The sequence below is a fragment of the Colius striatus genome, chromosome 3, assembly GCF_028858725.1.
Source record: "Colius striatus isolate bColStr4 chromosome 3, bColStr4.1.hap1, whole genome shotgun sequence".
NCBI classification, from domain to species: domain Eukaryota; kingdom Metazoa; phylum Chordata; class Aves; order Coliiformes; family Coliidae; genus Colius; species Colius striatus.
In genome coordinates, this window is record NC_084761.1 from 55,001,785 (window position 1) to 55,020,607 (window position 18,823).

General features: G+C 42.5%; 1 protein-coding gene across 1 annotated transcript in view; it reads left to right on the plus strand.

The window, feature by feature from the left end:
- FNIP2 (folliculin interacting protein 2) overlaps nucleotides 1-18,823 on the plus strand; it is a 101,956-nt gene that overhangs the window by 52,587 nt on the left and 30,546 nt on the right. The gene's annotated exons all lie outside the window — the stretch shown is intronic.

The window sequence follows — 18,823 nt, forward strand, 5'->3', positions numbered from 1 at the left end:
AGAGTCTCCATGACCTGAAATTCTGTTTAGCATTCTGCAGCTTACTGGCAAGTCCTTATTTATGAAATAAAAATGGACAACAGATGACCAACTTGTAATTATGCTGGACATTTTTTAATAGATCTGGGTTATAGTCTGATTTTGGGGTATAAGGATTCCTCACCTGTATACTTCAAATGTCTCAGCCTGACTACAAGGATTGGAAATAAAGGCCCAGGAACTTTGGCATCAAGGACTTTTTACAGTGCTCTGAGTACAGCTTCTGGCCTTCTGGTCTTGCTGCAGTAATTATCAACTCTGGAGCATTTGAAAATAAATCTGCTTATTTTTCTCATGCTCCAAGGCACTAATGCAACTTGCACGCAATGCTTGAGACAAGGAGAAATGTCTGTTACCTGCTATGGTTCCTGTGTACCTTGTGCTCCTGTTAGGTCACCGTTTGTGCAGGAGCACTGTTATAGAAGTTAATCAGATTGAGCGTTTACAAGAATAAAAGGGTTTTTTACTGTGAAAATCACACAAAGTGATGGTGCTGTGGTAAGGTAACCCTTACTCCAGATGTCTTCTTTCCAAACTACATAGGAACAGATCTCCAGGAATGAGATGAGATCCCCTTACCTAGGAACAAGTGAGAAAAGGAATGAGGCTGCTCCAGCTCCTGATGTCTTTGATACTCATGGGCCACGAGACTGGCTCAGCAGTTTATGTGGGGCAGCAACCTGGACTTCCACCCAGACTTTGTAAGACACTGTGAAGCTCCTTAATTGCAGTTGAGCTGTTGGTCATATCAACTGCTTTTTTTTAAAAAAAAAAGAAGGACACTTAGACAATCTGTTTCAGAATTCAAATGCTTTAGACCCTGGCAGCTCAGCAAAAGGCAGGTGCACAGGCTGGCTGTTATAAAATGGCCAAGCACTGAGAAAGGGTGGAGAACTGTATTAATAAACATTTTTGTGGTATGGCTGAGAAGGCTGCCAAGGAACTTTTAGAACTGACAGCTGCAGAAGAGAAAAGGATATCTAGATTTGAAAAGCTCTTGAACTCTGCAGTCCAATTCTGTCACTTGTTCAAAAAAAGTAATTTGAAATAATGCAAATATTAATGGAGAACAACTGATTTAAACAGTTTCCCTCTTCTATAAAGGGCAAGGAGCATCACAGAACCTTGTATGTAATTGAGTTGAAGGCAAGTATAAGTAAACATGAACTATATCACAGAGTAATGAAGTCTTGTGCCAAAGTTCTACTACTCTTTCTCCCTCCTGTCTAAATTAAAAAGTCATATAGCCTAGTAAAGCTTTCTGTTAATCATTCATGCACCACATTCCTGGTTTCCTATACGTATGCAGTTGGAAAGAGCATGACTGAACATATGAAAGAGGATTTTGGACATAAAGGGCATGCAGCGAGAGACAAACCGTGAGACTGTGACCTAGAAAGGCTTCTGAGCCTATATAAAATTAGCTTAAGTAGCCACATGCTTGTAATCCACATGCTGGAAAATTACTCTTATAATAGTTGCAGTCAGTTGTCTGTCTGGCACAATCCCAAAGCTAAAACAGTTTAAGTGGTGTGAGCAGAGTAGCATTTTGTCTTGAAATCCTAAAGGTCAACACAAGACCAAAGGTCTGAGGAGTTACAGTCAAGCACTTAAATATAATCCTATATACTATATTTCTTCCATTTGGAGCTACAAGAGAGAATTGTTGTTTTGGCCCAGCAATCTACTATGATCTGACAAAATGATGTTGGGGAGAGAGCAGACTCCCCTGAGAAAGGAGTTTCCCACCAAGGAGGAAAGCACCCTCTCCTATGGACAGAGAAATGTTTGTGGATGTGGAAATACAAAGTGATGCTTAGGTCAGCTTGAGGTCTTCCCCGGAAGCTGTTGTGTAGTCCGATAGGAGTGCCGTGGGATCAAAGGCTGGGATATTTGGCTCACAAAAATGTTTTCCCATCCACTGGATTGGATTGAAACCCTGTATGCAACAAAATTGTTTTAAACAGGTCCTTTAACTGTCATTTTAGCTTTATTTTACTACCTTATCTTTTTTTTTATGAAGGCAAAATGAGCCTGAGGACTTCTTTCTGGATGTTACTGTCAAGGAAATGTTTTCATTTTCTAGAATATTGCATCTCCTTTTTTTTTTTTTAAGATCTGCAGAGGCCTTAAGACAAAGAAGTCTCCTAAAATTATTCACTTCAGCATTGAAAAATAGAGGGATTATGAATGAAGTGGGGGTTTTTTTGAATTATTTGTGGTTCCCCAGAACCTGCAAGCTTTTTGACCTAGAAACACGTCTGTTATTGTGAGTGATGAGAAATTTAAAATCACCTTTCCACACCATCAGCTCTTCCTGCCTTCTGTTAGGGACTGGCTCATTTAAGGGCACTGCAGTCACAGTTCAAGTGCTTTAATTGCTCAGGTTTGTTTCTGATAGATAAAATATACCTTCCCTTTTGATTTGGGAGACAGAGGTGCCTGGAACGCATGAATCATTGCGGCCTGTTTGAGTCAGAATAGCCCTCCTGGCTGCCCCAGTCCCAGGGCCAGCCTGGCCCTTGGATTGTGTGGACTTGTTCAAGAATATAGAGAGCAGGCTGCCTCATGGGGGGATGAAACAGAAACAGAGTTAGCACTAAGGGAAAGACAACTCTTTTCATTTACCATAACTGAACTTCTGATAGTCTCCTGTAAGGGTTTGATGTCCCTAATGTGAGAGTGACTGAATCCCAAAGCTTGTTGAGCAGGGTCCTCTGCATGCCTACTTGATGTGATTGGCACAGTGAGCCAGGAGCTGAGCTATGTCAGTGTGATACAACTGGGGACATAACTTAGACACTGATGTTTCAAGCGAGTCCGTCAGGCCTCTGGTATTTAAACCATTTGTGTTAGACCCAGCTATGGCTACACCCTGAAGGTAGACAGCTGCCTCTGGTTTCCCTTGTGCCATTTTCTTCCCACAAGAATGCAGTAGTCTCTCCTGTTGCTCAGCAGTGAGTAAACACCAAAAGCAAAAGATGCAAAGCCCATTTGTAATGTTGCTAAATAAATTCTGAGTGTCTTAGGCAATTAATTGGTGAGTGGGAGTGGTTGGAGGAGGAACTGTGTGTTATGGTGGAGGAGCTGAAGAGGATCTGGTGGTTTCCCACGTGTCAATGCCCATGCTCTTAATAGACAAGGAAGCTGGTAGTTCAAGAATGCTGTTCTCATCTTCAGAAGGCTTCCTGTCCTGAGCCTCGTGAGGTTTAGACCACGTTGCTGCTAAGGACTTAATCTAGCCAGTTCTTCTCTGAGATCACACTGAACAGGGAAGCTGGCTTGGCTCCTCCCCGCCTTGCTTTTCAAATTAATGTTCTCTCTTTTCTTCCATGTATATTAAAGCCTTTTCTGCATGTCTGTTTTTGTGACCCGCAACTGTTCTGCCAGGACCAGAGTAAGCTGGTATGGACTTTGCAACTTGTGCCGAGGGGATTTCAAACCACGGTCTGGCTGGAGAGCTAAGAGCTGCGTAGTCCTGTAGTGGGAGGCAAATCACTTGAAGCAGGGATCCCTAGAAATTGCTGTCCTGATGAACCTGAGCAGCAAACTACACCTGCAAGTCACCTCCCTGCTGTTGCTGAGTATTGCCAAGTGTCACTCTTTCTCCAACAAAAAAAGGCATGTAACTAAAATTTCACACACAGATGAGCTTGTTATCAGTCTGGGGTGAAGTCTCTGTCATCATCAGACTATGCTTTGCGTTATAACACTTCCAGTAGTTTGATGGTTGGCTGCCAGTGTGCACACCACTGCCCTTATGCTCAGAGCTGCGATGCTGAGCTGGGTTGCATTGCAGTTGAGGTTGAAACATGTTTATGAACTTTACAGTGTGGAGAAGTTGCTCGAGTTAAATGCAGGTTTATGTACTCTGTGATGATGCATAGCATAGAGCATCCTGATAGCACGGCTTAACAGTGCAGCACTATGCAGCAATACTGAGTTCATCTCTGGATTCACTAAACTTGTCTCTAGTCACTCTGTAATGCATCTTCATCTCAGAACCATGCTGAGTTAACCACACTGATTAACCATTCCTAATTCTTGATTAAGCTTGGCTGGTGGCAGATTGAGAATTTTCACCCTACATCTGTGGCTCAGCATAAAAGCAGCTCGTGTTTGTTTTCTCAGCATTCTGGTAATTACTGCTGTTCATTACAGAAGGATGAGGCAATTGGCCAATGGTATGTGGGGAGGCTGCGGCAAAAGTTCATACCTGATCTTCTGAGTCTTAAAAAAAACCATTTTCTTCACATCGGACAGCCCTACTGGCCAATCTAGTGGGGGTCAGGATGCATACACCTCCCTTTTCCCTTCCTGGTAATTGCTTTAGAGTCAGACAGCGTCCAGCACACTTGTTGTTCAGGAAAGAAAAAAGAGTAAAAGAGTTTCAGAAAAAAATTGTCTGAATCTTATATACTACCTCAAAAGCTTATTGTGTGCAATTACAATTTTGCCTATAAGGATAGTTTATCTGACAGTATCTGCCACAAGGATGCTGTCAAAGACATCTATTTTGGTTTTCTAAACATCTGCTCTTTGCTCTTATGCATCTTTATTTTTTGCTTGGGATGCATGAATGATATGGGAAAAAGTAACTCATGACAAGGTGCTGAGCAACACTTAGTGACAAACAGCAAGAGCTGGTAACCACTCCAGCAGCACTAATTTTAAGAAAAATAAAGGCAGAAGTGAAAGATCAAACTTGTCTCTGAGTGAGTTTCTTGTTTGAGGCAGTGGGAAGGTGTTACAGGCAAGCATGTGGAGCATACAAGATGTTTAAGTTACTGCTTCACAGGAATGGCTTGTGGGCTAGATTTTACACATTGGCATGCAGATATCTGTAATGAGTGTTCTGTGGCAATGCAGCATCTTTAGATCTGTCTATTTTAATGCAGAAAATGGTGATATAGTGTGGGTTTGCCCTGAATTATGCATACAAGCTGTAATACTGTAACCACTGTTATAGCTTTAAACTATGTGAAAGGATAGAGAGAAGAGGAAAGTATAAGAGGAATGAGAGAAAAAGTAAAATTATGGGTCATAAATGCCACTTGACTCTATACCAGCGTCTGTTATGAGTTCCCGATTCAGTCTTGGTGCTGCTTGTTTTAATCCATGTGGTGGGAATCAGGAGGTGAAAAGCAACCATGACCAGACAAGATGTGACTGTCATTCTGTAAGGGGGTAAATTGCTGTGGCAATCTTGTCTGTTGTTGGTGGGGAGAGGGCTGATTTTGACCAGCTGCTGAGTAGCTGGAAATGGTAGGTCCCCTTGAGGGTAAGTTGCCTTTTGGATAATTAGACAGATGTACAAACTGTGTCTCACAACAAAGGATATTAAATGATTTCTTTCTGCTGCTTGAGATTAAGTAGCAAGTGCTGTTGTAAAAACAAGTGGTTGAGAAGCACCACTTGTTTCTGAAGGACAGCAAATGCCAAACCCAGTTGGAGCTTGAGTTTTTCCTACATGCTGAGAGAAAGAAATGCACAGTTTGACATCAAGAGAAAGACAAGGCAGGGCACCTTCTATGCGAAGAAATCGTGTTTATAGAATCATAGAATAGTTTAGGGTTGGAAGGGACATTTAAAGGTTATCTAATCCAACCACCTGGCAATAGGCAGGGATATCTTCAACTTGAACAGGTTGCTCAGACCTCTGTCCAACCACTAAGCATGTTATTTTGATCTTTGTGCTCATCAGATGAGGCTGGGTCTCTGAGCTCATCACCCAAATGTGCAAGTGCTACTGCCAATGCAAGGGAAGTGGCTGCAGCAGTTGAAGAGGACAACAGGTTTGCCCTTTTCATCATAGTCCACTTAAAGCAGTGTTGAAATGGAAATTCCGGGCAGTGGGTTTCACATTAGTTAAGCCAATCTGCTGCTATCCCTTGTGTTCGTGGATAGAAATCTACCCTTACCTACCTGCTTGCAGTAGGGGTCAGATGAGAGCTACTACTGATGCCTTCAGAATCCTTAGCCAGGTGTTGAGTATGAGAGAGGTGCGACTCCCCTTTCCAGCATTGCCTACCCATTACTTTAGCTTAGCTGTAATGTGAAAACTGCACCTTGAAGTAACAGAGCTACAGCTGGCTCTTGAAATGCATGTTTAGTGGGACCAGTGCCAATTCAATTCTCCTTTTTCCCAGCTGCAGTTAGTGTAAAAGCTGGTTTCAGATTGCTTGCCTAGCTCTTGACTGGCATCAAACAGCTCAGCTTTGCAGGCCAGTTCCCCTTCATGGTTTGTAATATCTGACCTAATTGTTACTCCACCAGAGACTGTCTAAGGTAACCTATTGAAATATATCCTAATTGTTCCCTTCCTTTCCACTAAAGCCCCCTGTGAGGGTAGGTGTCATTATTTCTGACCTTAATTATGTTCTAACAAGAGGACTAACTCTTGGAAAAGAGCAGAATATGTTCATTCTGTTCCTGGTTTGTGGCTGTTCTGTAATGGTCAGGAAGCATCAGCAGGGACTTAGGGCTGGTGACGGGCATCAGCACAAGTGAGACCCACCAATCCAGCTGAGCATCTCCCACAGCTGTGAAAGTTGCATAAGGGCATCATGTAGCTCTCATCTCCTTCAAGAGTGGAGTCCTGGTTCTGTGTGAGTTATGACCATTGGTTGCCAGTGCTCCAAGCACCAGCCAAGAGAGCTGCTGATAAATTAGGTGCAGTAGCAGCAGCTGCAAAATCACTGTCCTGCTGGCTGAGGAAAGGCAAAGTCATCAGAGAAACAAGATGAACTGCTAAGCATGTTTTGCACTCAGAAGACAGTTTTGTAAGGAATTATGAGGAAGGCAGCACCATAGAAAAGGTTTTTTAACTTCTGCTGGAGCTGCAGCTGTTGTTCTTCAGACCTAATATTATTCCCTGCAATGAGCTGCCCCGCCCCCGCCTTTTAGCTTCTCCAAATAGGATCAAAAGGGTCAACTGGAAAAATCCATAAAGAGGTAGAATAATTCAAAGAAGAATGCAAAGGCTTTGAGCAGTGGCTGCTTGGGAATGAAGGTCAGGTCATGCCTTGATAGCCAAGAGTACACTCAAGAGGTTAGACATCTTACACACCACCTCAGAACCTAACAATCGTAACTGACTAAAAGACAAGACTACCCATCTCTTTTTAAACTCCATCTTGTGCATGGAAAAGTATCTGTATGCTGCCAATAGAGAAAAAGAAAAGGTTGTTGTCCTCGTTCAAAGCTTTTCACTGACATGAAACTGAGACTTGATGCTAGCCATCCTATAAAAACATCGGTAGGGAACCCCAAAATAGTAGTTACCACCCAAGTTGTGCTGTGTTTGGCACATGGGAGTGTCACTGTAACTGGGATTAAGTCACCTTGTTCATTTAGGCAAAATTATATTAACAGTACCAACTTTTAAATTGTTTTTCAAACTTGTATTTCAGTGTAACTTGCCACAGTTGCTTTGGCCACATGTCTCTCCATTTCAGGACTTTTTCATCACTGTAATGCTGTTTGTACCTTTTGCAGTGCGTTATTTCAGTTATACATCAAGCGTAGCACATCTTAAATTTCTGTAATTTACTTTGCAGTTGGCTTCCCTTGCCCAAGCTAACTGGAAGCTATTAAAAACTTGCCTTAAAATGAGGGACAGAAATAAAGCTGCCTTCTCTCTTTTACTCTTGCTGGCACTCAATGCTTCCTAGTGCAGTAAAAATTCAATTTAAAATGACCTGTAAATGTGACCAGCTGCACAGCTAAACTTTGAAGCTCTAAAACTTTGAGTTAAAACCATTTTGTTGGGGTAGCTCTAATATGATGCTGTCTTTAGAAACAACCTAAAGAACCTGGCAGAACTGTGTTTGGCGGAGCAGCTGACTTCTGCCTGGTCCAGACCTTTAAGACTAGTTCTCTATGCATTTCTTACTCTAGAGGTCATGAGCGAGATTCGAACTCCTATGCTCTGAAACCAAAAGGCAAGACTCTTCCAAAAGAGCTCTTTTGAAGACTGGATGCCCAATCAATTTTCTCCCATGTGTTCCACTGCTATTTGCAGGTCTGTAGCAGAGCACTGGGCTTGGAATTAGCCTTTCTTCCTCAGGTCTGAAACCGGATCAAGGGCTACCAGCAGCATGGCCAATTGTAAAGGTGCGCGTGTTTGTTTCCTGCCCCCTGCTGAGCCTCAAGATGAATCCTCCTGTCTTGCATTGGCAACGCTTTTCTCCCCTAGCACAGAAACAGGCGACTCAGCTGCAGGCGAGAGGGTGGTGGCTGCCAGAGGCACATAACCGAAGCAATGATTTAGTCTTTTAACTTGACAGATTTAGGCTCTTTCACCATCTCAGTCTGCCTTGGTATTGTGAAACCTCTTAGCACACTGCAAAATTCTTCAACAATAGTAATTCCTCTTTCCCAAAGGTATAATAAGGTGAAAAGCTGGCCCCTCAGCCTGTGGTTCAGCATAGCTTCCATGAGGCTACAGGGCAGAGTGCGTGGCAGATTCATTTCTCTTTCACAATTCTGCTTGCGCCGCGGTACAAAACTGCATTATTCCCAGGGGCTGGCTTTGCTGAAGTTAACTATGTGCCTTCCTTTATCAAACTGCTTTCTGCCATTTCTGCACGTTTCACAACACAGTTGAGTTACTAGTGAGTAAAATTTACAACCAGAAACCTTGGCTCCTTTAAAAAGCTAAGGAGGAGTTGCAGTGCACTGTATGTGTTTCAAAACCTAGTTATTAGGTATTCTGACTCGTAAGTTTCACCGATGCTACTGTCAATTATTTTTTTAATAAACCCTTTGCAGCTGAAAAATGTGATCACCCCAACAAAACTAAAAGCTTAACCTGCAGAAAGGCAGGGTCTGCAGCCGGCAGCTTGACCATTTAATAAACTCCCTCTGTTAACAGCCTGTATCTGTGCTGTCTTAGAATGTGAAAAATGTGCTTGGTGCCACAGTGATGTCATGAGCCCCAAGCCGAGCGCTGCTTATGGTTTCCAGCTGGGCTACTGAGTGCTGGGAGGCACCGCAAGCCAAGCAGATCCCAGTTTCGGTGCAAGTAGTGTCCAAAATCTACCTAATTTCCAATGTCTCCTGACCAAATCCCTTCTTAGTCAGAAAAGCACTGACCTCCTCTGCTACAGCTCTAATGCAGCAGCTTTCTGTTCATTTTTCTGAGCCCCTTCTGCTTGCTGCAGTCTCCTCAGTTCAGGTAACCTTTCTCTGGTGACTCAGAGAGCCAGTGTCCACTATTCCATTTGAAAGCTGTACAATTGGAGAAACTTTGATGTGAGGCTGGCTAAGAGATAGAGGCCAAATTTGGGGAAAATTCCTGTCCTGATGAGAGGAGAAACTCCAGAGTAGTGTTTAATCACTGCAGATCGAGTGATGTTAATGGTAAAGTTTTTTTATCCTTTGTGTCAATGATGAAATGTCATGCTGCGTGGATGTGCACTGATCTATTTACTGTGTTCTCTTACTGGCCAGAATTCTTTCTTTGCTAACTCTACTCTCTCTATAGTACTTTTTTCCTCCTATTTGTCTTGGCATATCTAAAATTAGATGACCAGCTTTCCCAGGCAGGCACCTGTCCATGCTCATAAAGTTTCTGGTGTACTGTTTGAAGGCCACAAATAGATTAGTTAGCTCTTTCCCTTACTGAACAGTCTCAAAAGGGAAACTGCTGAGACAAGATCTTTCAGGGATGTAAATGGCTCCCTTTGTCTGTGCTACAAGCAAAGAAACAAAGATAAATGTCACCCATGGGTGACTTCTTTGGAGCCTACTCAAGTCCAGATGGATTGCTTTGGTTCAGACATTCCAAGCCAACACCGTGTTCATACCTGAATTAGGAAATCGGGGATTTAACTGATGAATATGATACATGTATTTTCAACAAATCACATATGGAATAGGGGTTCATCTACAGTACAAAGTTCAGAGATTTTACTAGAGTGCTTCTCCCCAGTCTGTAGGCTGGACTGGAAGGCAGAAAATAATGGATGGCAAAACCTGGTTTTCCAGGCCAGGTGATGTGAAGAGGGCATTTGCACTGTGACCTACCTGTGAGCAGGGCAGGAGCTTAGCATGTGCATTTGCACGCACAAGTTTTCAAGAATTCTGGCCCTTCTCTTGCAGTGAAAGCTCTTTGCTCATATTTTTCACTTCAGACAGAGTAGTTCCTGATGTTTGTGGTTTTTCTTCTTTTCAGGCAGATAATACACAAATCCTGGTGGCACATCCACACTGCAGCTTCAGAAAAAAATGCTCAAATTTAACGTTGGTGAAAATCTGATGTTCCAACTTTGAGTCAACGCGTCATGTGTCAGGCTTTTAGCAGCATTAACTTGCCAATACCTATAATAAAATCCTTATCCATCTGGCTATCCTTAGCCATAAAACCAACAACAACAAAAAAAATCTCAGCTACTATCCAACCCTAAACCTGTTCTCTCACTGAACCAATCTGGATGTGTCATATGCCATTTAAAAGCTCGTATCAATAACACAGTTAAAATCAGTGCTCTCAATTGACTATTTTGACATTAAGAGCACTATTTTTCTTTCAAAACTTGCATTAAGAGAGAATTGATAATGATTCTTATTTTTCTAAGTTGCATGGATAGATGATGTTTAAGATATATATAGGCAAAAGGCCTGTATGTAACTGATAGGAGGAAGAATTCATATCCACATATCAGTTATTCTGTAGAGCGACCAGAATGTCTAGGTTGACAACTTGTTTGTTTACATTCCTCCTGTGCTTTGCCCAATAGACAAATCTGATTGTCTTTTAATGCTCCTACAGTAGGGACTTTATTACCTTAAAAAAAAAGAAACTAAACTAAAATTAGGGTTGTAGAAGGCAACATTTAAAGGTAGGATGGGTGGGGAATAAGAAAACACCTTTTGCCCTGTGGGGTTTTGTAAGCTGTTTGCTAGACAGCAAAGGTGTGTTGAGGCTCAAGGGCTGTCTGTTCATTGGCAAATCCTGAAACAAAGTGTAAGAGAGGACTGATTAAAGATCTCTTCAGTTCTCATTTCTACCTCTCCACCTTCTGCCTTTGTCTCCTCTTGGCCTGCAGCCTTTTCCCCCATGCTTTGCTCCTGCTGTTGGTTTTGGCCCCTTCTGCTCTCATTCTTTTCCATCTTCACAGCCACCTTCTCTCATTTCACATTGTTTTCATACCTCATCTTTAGACCTGTTCTCTCTTTTCCCTATTCAAAGGACATGGATCATATACAGTACTGGGTATATTCACTGAACTTAGGTGACAAATTCTTATAAATTGCTCCTGAGAACGATGAACTGCTTGTCTTCAGCTGTAGGGCTTGGTCAGGTGGAGACTACAAAATCACAATTTCATCATGAAGGCAAATGTGAGGAATTTCAAGTGTACTTTCTGTAGCTGCTGGGAGTGAGAGCTAACAGAACTCATTCCTTTAACTTTTTTTTTTTTTTAAATAGCAAGGGGAAAGCAATGTACTTTTCCATTCCCTAAATTCTGAGGTAAAAGAGATCTATTATAGCTGAATCTTTTGAAAAATGAGACTGCCCATCCATCATGTGCAATTTTAATTGACTGGGTTTTTTGGAAAAGATGTAAATCACTAAAAAGTGGTTCCTTGAAAAGGAATCATGATTACAGGTGCTGCTGCCTCTGTATTGACCTACAGAAACGGGACTTACTGTAAACTATCACTTTGGACAAAAAAAAAAAAGAGAAAAATGTGTATCGTAGGCAGTACTATATTTCTCCTCATCTATCTGGACTGATGAGTACTTGCATTTTTGCTTGGATGATATTTTAAAAAGACAAAAATTTAGCCAGTACAATCAGCAAAATTCTCCTCCTTCATTAACTAAGTGCCCAAGAGACAAATGGACAAAAGAGCTCTTCTGTTCAAGAGGAGGTTGCGGATTAAATGATGCAATAAATTTACCCTGGGTTAAGAGTGAATTTTCTTTTAGCATAAAAATCACCTTTAAAAGATGTTGAAAACTTTACAGATTGCAAAATAAAATGATACGAAATAGCACTTTAGAGCTATGGAAAAGATAAGTGATGTGTATCTGTGACAGTGTTGTTTACCCCGTTACTGGAAAGAGGTTGCTGTGACTGCAGTCATTTATGTGGAGAGCAGAAACTCCCTGAAATGCCAGTTTGTCTTAAATATTTAAAGTTTAGCATCAAGTAGCTGTCTTCTAAATAAATGAAGCGGAACATTGTGCACAATTAGGTAAACTGCTAAAACCGATAGTTACTGGGTTTTTTCTAAGGCTATCCCTTTTCCCAATGAGACTCTTTAACAGTGCATTTCCCAGATGTTACCTACTTCATGGAACTCTACGTCTTATTTCACATGTCCCTCATTTTAAATATTCAGTAGTGTGTGGTTTTAATTTATGACTAAATATTTCAGTATTTTAGAAGGTAAGTAAATACTATTTGTCTCATTTTTGTAGCTAAGGTGGCTAGGGAATAGACAAGTCAATGCTTTATGATATGATATATTGGCATTTTGCTTGTGACTACCAGCCTCCTCAAAACTGAAAGAATGACCTTTTGTGAAATGGCATTCTTTTATTGAACAAATGTGGTTTTAATAGATTCTGTTATAGCTGCTTGCTGTTGTGATTATATGAAATTGAACTGCCTTTTGCAACAGTAAAAACTACAGCGGGAACAAAGGGACTGAGCTGATTTTGACTCTTTATTTTCCTCTCCAAATCTGCAAAAAGGATTTGCTGTAGCCTGTGCAAACCAGTCGCTGCAAATATTAGAGCTGAACTTCCACAGTTTTGCTACAGACTAGCCTGAAGTCATGAGTTAGTGACATGAGAAATGAGAGAAACATGAGCTGCAATGTTTTGATGGATTTTGGTTTTTTTAAGTAGAAGTAGTTAGTCAAGCCAAGTAAATCCTTACTCATTTGCTTGCAATTTTAACTCAAACTATAAAGCAGCAGTGGCTGAAAACAGGTTATATGAGTTCTTTGTGAAACTTCTTTATGCAAGAAACAACATCCTCTTTCCCTCAGCTGAAGGCTGAAGGTCAAATTTCTGCTTATACCAAAGCCCCACTTCTCGGTAGCTCTGCAGCAAACACAGTGTCAGCAATTGTAATTCTTGATATTTCTAACTTGGAGGAAGGGAGTGAAACAGGTAGAGGAAATCTACATATTTGAGACAACAAATGGAAGGTGTGTTCATCAATCAGAATGTATTAGCAGAAGGCATGGACAAGAAAATAATTTTTGTAGTTCCTCACTTAAAAATGTATTCTAGGTCTTGTACATAAAGAAAACTTTACAAGATTTGAACCAGTGTGCAGCTGACAGTGTGAAGGTAGGAAAACCAACTTCTCCATCACAAAGAACAGTATGTACAGTGAGATATGACAGCTATGAGCTAGAACTACTACTGTCATCTCTGAACATGTCCATATTTTGAAGTGTTTTGCTGCTGCTCACTTTAACTGGTCTAGCTAAGCATATAGGCAGTGCTTAGAAGGCTGACACCATAGCTTTATCACTAGCCTTAGTTGCATCCATGGAGGTAGAAGCTGATGGGAAACTACGTGACTTCTTCATTACAAAAAACTGTGAGATGTTAATCATTAATTGATATTCATTATTTCTTTTTTGTCTGAAAGGAAGATAGCAGGAAAAATGCATTAACATTTGGAAGGAAAAGGCTGTCATTTTCAACTTCTGGCTTAAAAAAATAATACATGTGGAGGGAAACTGAAAGCCAGATGGACCCAGTATGGGCTCCTCAAGGCATCTGTGACTTGAGATCCACTTAGGACATAGCTTGGATTGGTGGTGCCTGTTTATGAGGATGTGTCTCCAGAGCATGTCTGGCTTTGACGAATCCTTTCTCTTCCTCTTCCAGAATAACTCACAGTTCATCTGGGTTTGACCTCCATAGTATGCCATTGTAACTGACCTCTGCATAAGGAGGCAACTGCCAGCATTTCCTACAGCAGTGATGTGATCTCTGGATGCATTTTGGAAGCTTTGTTCATCTGACTTATGGTGGATCTGGGCCTGAGGTTTTTTTCCTTTTGTTGCCACCTTATTTTTGCATCTAAATTAAACACTGAGGAGTAATGAAGAGGAAGGATGGTCTTGTGGCTAAATGTATTTAAGTGGCAATCTGGAACTAGGAACTTTCAGATTCCACCACATCTTTGGCCAAGGACAAAAGATCTCTGGGTTTCAGGTTTTCTCATTTATAAGATGAGGATGAAAGCTCTCTGTGAGTGTCATGGTTTTGTGTGGAGCTCTTTCTGGTAATGGGGAAGGGGTTGTAAAGATGGCTCCTGTAAGAAGTTGCTCAAAACTCTCCGTTTCCTCTTTCCTCTCTAAGTTGAGTACTGGAGTCTCTGTTTTGCCCAGAACCATTATTGTCAATGAGCCCTCCCTGCCCTTGTCTTAATCCACAACATCCTTGGTTATCTTTTTGCTCCCATTTGGCTGGGGCCTCTGCCATCCTAACGATGGTGAGGATGGATGGGTGGCAGTGAGCAAGAGACTGTCATGGTGTTTCATTGCTTGCTGGGCAAAACCATGACAGTGAATAACTGAATGGCTTGCATGCTTTGATTCCAAACAGAAAGAGCTTGAAAAAATAAGAAAAGGATTTCCAATTTGATAGTAAAAATAGACAGCAAATAATTAATCTGTCACTAGCTCTTCTCTGCTCTGTCAAAGGAGTTCTGGTTCCTAGTGAGAAAGAGAGTGCCCTGCACTACCTGTCTGAAGCCTATTTGCCACAGATGGTCTAATGCACAGCAAGACAGGCAAGTGCTGATCTATGTGCCAATGAGATCTGAACATGTAAGACTTCATGTTCTTACCTCACTCTGTAGGTGTACCTGAACAAGTAGTTTATCCTGTCATGCTCAGAAGCAGCACTGGAGTAAAGCAAGAGCCAATCTTTGGCTTTCCGTGACTGCTTCAGTGGGCTTTACAATGTTAATGGTGAATAGCAGAGAAATATCACAATTATTCATTCTGATTTTACTTACTCTAATGGGAAGTTATTCCTCTGAAGTCAATGAGATTGAAATGGTGTAATAGCTGTGTTGGTTTCTGTGCCCTCAGGCTGATGAGAAAAATAATATATATGACCATAGAATAGGAAATATATCTAGAAAGGGCCTTAGGGTAGGGAAACATCTTGTAAATTGTATGAAAGCAACATATTTAGCAGATGAGGCTTGCTGTTTGGCCAGGATAAAGAGCTGTCCCTAATACTTTGCCTTTCCATCTCAGCACAGAGCTTCAGCTCTTCCAGAAGTGAGCTTCCTTCACTAGCCATCACCGATGGGCCAAAAAAGTTCATAATAAGGCGAAAATATTTGATCTTCATAAAAGAAGGAAGTATAGGATATATAATTGGAAAATGACAGCCATTATCTTACTGGCTACTCCAGTTTCATGCTCAGTTCAGGAAAGCAGACCAAAAGCGGGAAGAAAAAGAGGAAGGAGGCTGAGGAGAAAATGGGACAAAACCTGCTGTGGTAGCAGAGGGTGCAAGGCCCCACCATAGTCTGTGACTTTCCCCTCCCTACAGCCGCAGCCCTCTGTGGTGACCTCTCGCTGTGCACCTCCTCTGCTCCATGACACTGGCCCCAACATCCCAGCAGTCAGAGGTGACTGAGCAATGGGTAGGGAAATAACAAAGGAGGAAAGTAAAAGATTAATTCAGCAACATGAGATTACATAATAAGGATGAAAGAGGGAATAGAGTTGGTTTTGGCTTCAATAATGTGATATAAGTTGTTATTCCTTAAATCTATTTTTTTCTATTTTGATCTGCCCTCTCTTGGGTGACAAGGCTGCAGTTATGTAGGAGAAGTAGAGTGGGAGAAAGCAGAAGCCACGGGACACTGGATACAACCAGAATGATGCTTATTTCAAGCAGGTGATAAAGGACAGGGTGGACAGTGGGGGAAAGCAGTAAGGAGTATGTGAGTATGTGGCACTTACAGGAGAAGCAGGTGATCAAGCCCAGTCACCATGTGTATATGAAAGACAGGTCCTGCTTGACTGATTTGATCTCCTAGGACAAGATGACCCACTTAGTGGATGAGGAAAAGGCTGAGGATGTGGTCTTCCTGGACTTTAGTACAGTCTTCGACACTCTGTGGGTATTTAGGCCCATCTAGGAACAAAGGACCAGGATCAGCCATAAGTACCAAGGGCCTTCGGAACTCCCTAAGGACAGGGAGGGCTCAACTGCCACTTATGGTCCCAGGCAAAACAGACAAGGCTACTCAACTTGGGGAAGAAAACAGAAAATAATTTAAATCTTCACCAACCAAAACCATAAAAACCAAAATCGTAACAAACAGAAAACAACATAGAGTGGTAAGATGATGAAAAACACAACTTCCCCCTCTTCCCAGGCTCAGAGCCCTCATCTCGGTGTCTTTACCTCCTCCCTCACTGTGCAGTGCAGGGAGACAGGGAATGGCGGTTTCAGTCAGTCTTTTCCCAATAGCTTCTGCTGCTTGTCTCTCCTCAAGGCAGGCAGGCTCCTTGCTGGTCCTCCCTGCTCCAGCACAAGGTCTCTCACACACCCAGCAGCCTTGCACAGGCTGCTCTGACATGTGTTCATCTCAAGGGATGCAGCTCCTCTCCACCACCCATGTGTGTCTTTGCAGCCCGCAGGCTCTAGATCACACAGGCTCCATCATGCAGGCTCTCCATCACGGCCTGCACCATGGCCACCTCCTCACACAGTCTCCTGCCTGTCCGGGCATACTCACCTGGAGCTGCGGGTGGCTCTCAGCCCTACCATTGTCCTGCATGGGTTGCAGGGGTACAGCCTGCTTTCTCGCCACAGGTTGCAGAGGGGTCTCTGGTCTGGCTTCCTCCTTCCTTCTTCCTTCTCTGACTGTGAGGTCCGCATAGTCACCTCTGTCGTGTACCATCCCATCCGTCTCCTCTCGCTACAGATTTACCTTTTTAAATAGTGATGACGGAGGAGCCAGACCAGCCTGGCCAGGCTGGAAGTGGGTCCACCTCAGAGCTAGAGGGTGTTTTGGGAACTGTTTATGAGGGCAGCACTGCAGCTTCCTTCCCCTGTTACCAAGGACAAAGCAGCTCCAGACAAACCTATGACACATTATTTTGCCACAGCATCCTCCTGGAGAAAGTGGCTGCCCATGGCTTGGACGGGAGTACTCTTCACTGAGTAAAAACTGACTGTATGGAAAAGTCCAGAGAGTAATGATGAATGGAGCTAAATCCAGTTGGCAGCTGGACACAAGTGATGTTCCCCATGAAAAAGTGCTAGGGACTGTTCTGTTTAACATCTTTATCAATGATGTGGATGAGGGGATCAAGTACACCCTCAATAAGTTTGCAGATGACACTGAGTTGGGTAAGAGTGTTGCTCTGCTTGAGGACAGGAAGGCTCTTCAGAGGGACCTGGACAGGCTGGATTAATGCACTGAGGCTAATTGTGTGAGATTCAACATGGCCAAATGCCTGGTGCTGAACTTGGGCCACAACAATCTCATGCAATGCTACAGGCTTGGGGCAGAGTGACTGGTGAGCTGTTCTGCAGAAAAGGATCTGGAGGTGTTGGTTGACAGCCAGCAAGAATATGAGCCAGCATATTGAGATGGCCAAGAATGCCAATGGCACCCTGGCTTGTATCAGAAATAGTGTAACCAGCAGGCCCAAGGAAGGGCCACACCTCGAATACTGTGTTCAATTTTGGGTCCCTTACCACAAGAAGGACATTAAAGTGCTGAAGTGTGTCCAGAGATGGGCAATGAAGCTGGTGAAGGGTCTGGAGCACAAGTCTTATGAGGAGCAGTTGGGAGAACTGGGATGGTTTAGTCTGAAGAGGAGGCTGAGAGGAGACATGATCACTCTCTACAACTACCTGAAAGGAGGTTGTAGTGAGGTGGGAGGGTCGGTCTCTTCTCACCATTAACAGGTGATAGAACAGGAGGAAATGGCCTCAAATTATGCCAGGGAATTCTTAGATTGGAGATTAGGAAGAATTTTTTCACTGAAATGGTTGTTAAACACCTGGCACAGGCTGCCCAGGGAAGCCTTTGAGTCATCATCCCTGAAGGTATTTAAAAAATGCATAGATGAGGTGCTGAGGGACACGATTTAGTGGTGGACTTTGCAGTGCTGGGTTAATGGTTGGACTTGATGATTTTAAAGGTCTTTTCCAACTGAAATGATGCTGTGATTCTTCTGTGTGGTCCCTGCTTTAGGGCAATAGGGTCTGCTTTTGTTCTGAAGAGGTGGGAGGTTAGGTGAGAGAGAGAAAAAAAGAAGGCAGAGTTCACACCTTTTCTTTACAGATGATCAGCCTTTTTTCATGTATAATAGGGGAGTTGGGTACATTCCACATACACCTCACACCTGATTAGTTAAAAAGGGGATTATATTAATGCAACTTTGACTGTAGGAAGTCTTAAATCAGCTTTAACTTTACCAGCACGTATTAACTGCAGTGATTTTTTTTTTTTTTTAAGTCACTACAAGCATGTCCTTGGAGCAGTTTTACCTCAATTGCTGAAACTTTTGTGAGCTTTGTGAAGGAAAATTCTGCCTTTGCTGGTTTCACACCCTAAGCAAAAAAAAAATCTGTTTTCACTTTCTAAGTCAAGCCCAGAGATATTCACCCAGTAAACGACAGTAAGAAAGAGGTTATTCTAAGTAGTTGCTGTGAGACAAAGGAACAGCTTGCTTCAGGGAGTTGAGGGTGGAAGTTCCTCATTGGAAAGCTACTGAGGAAAGTACCAATGCCGGACTGGGGGAAGCATTTTTAAGGTAT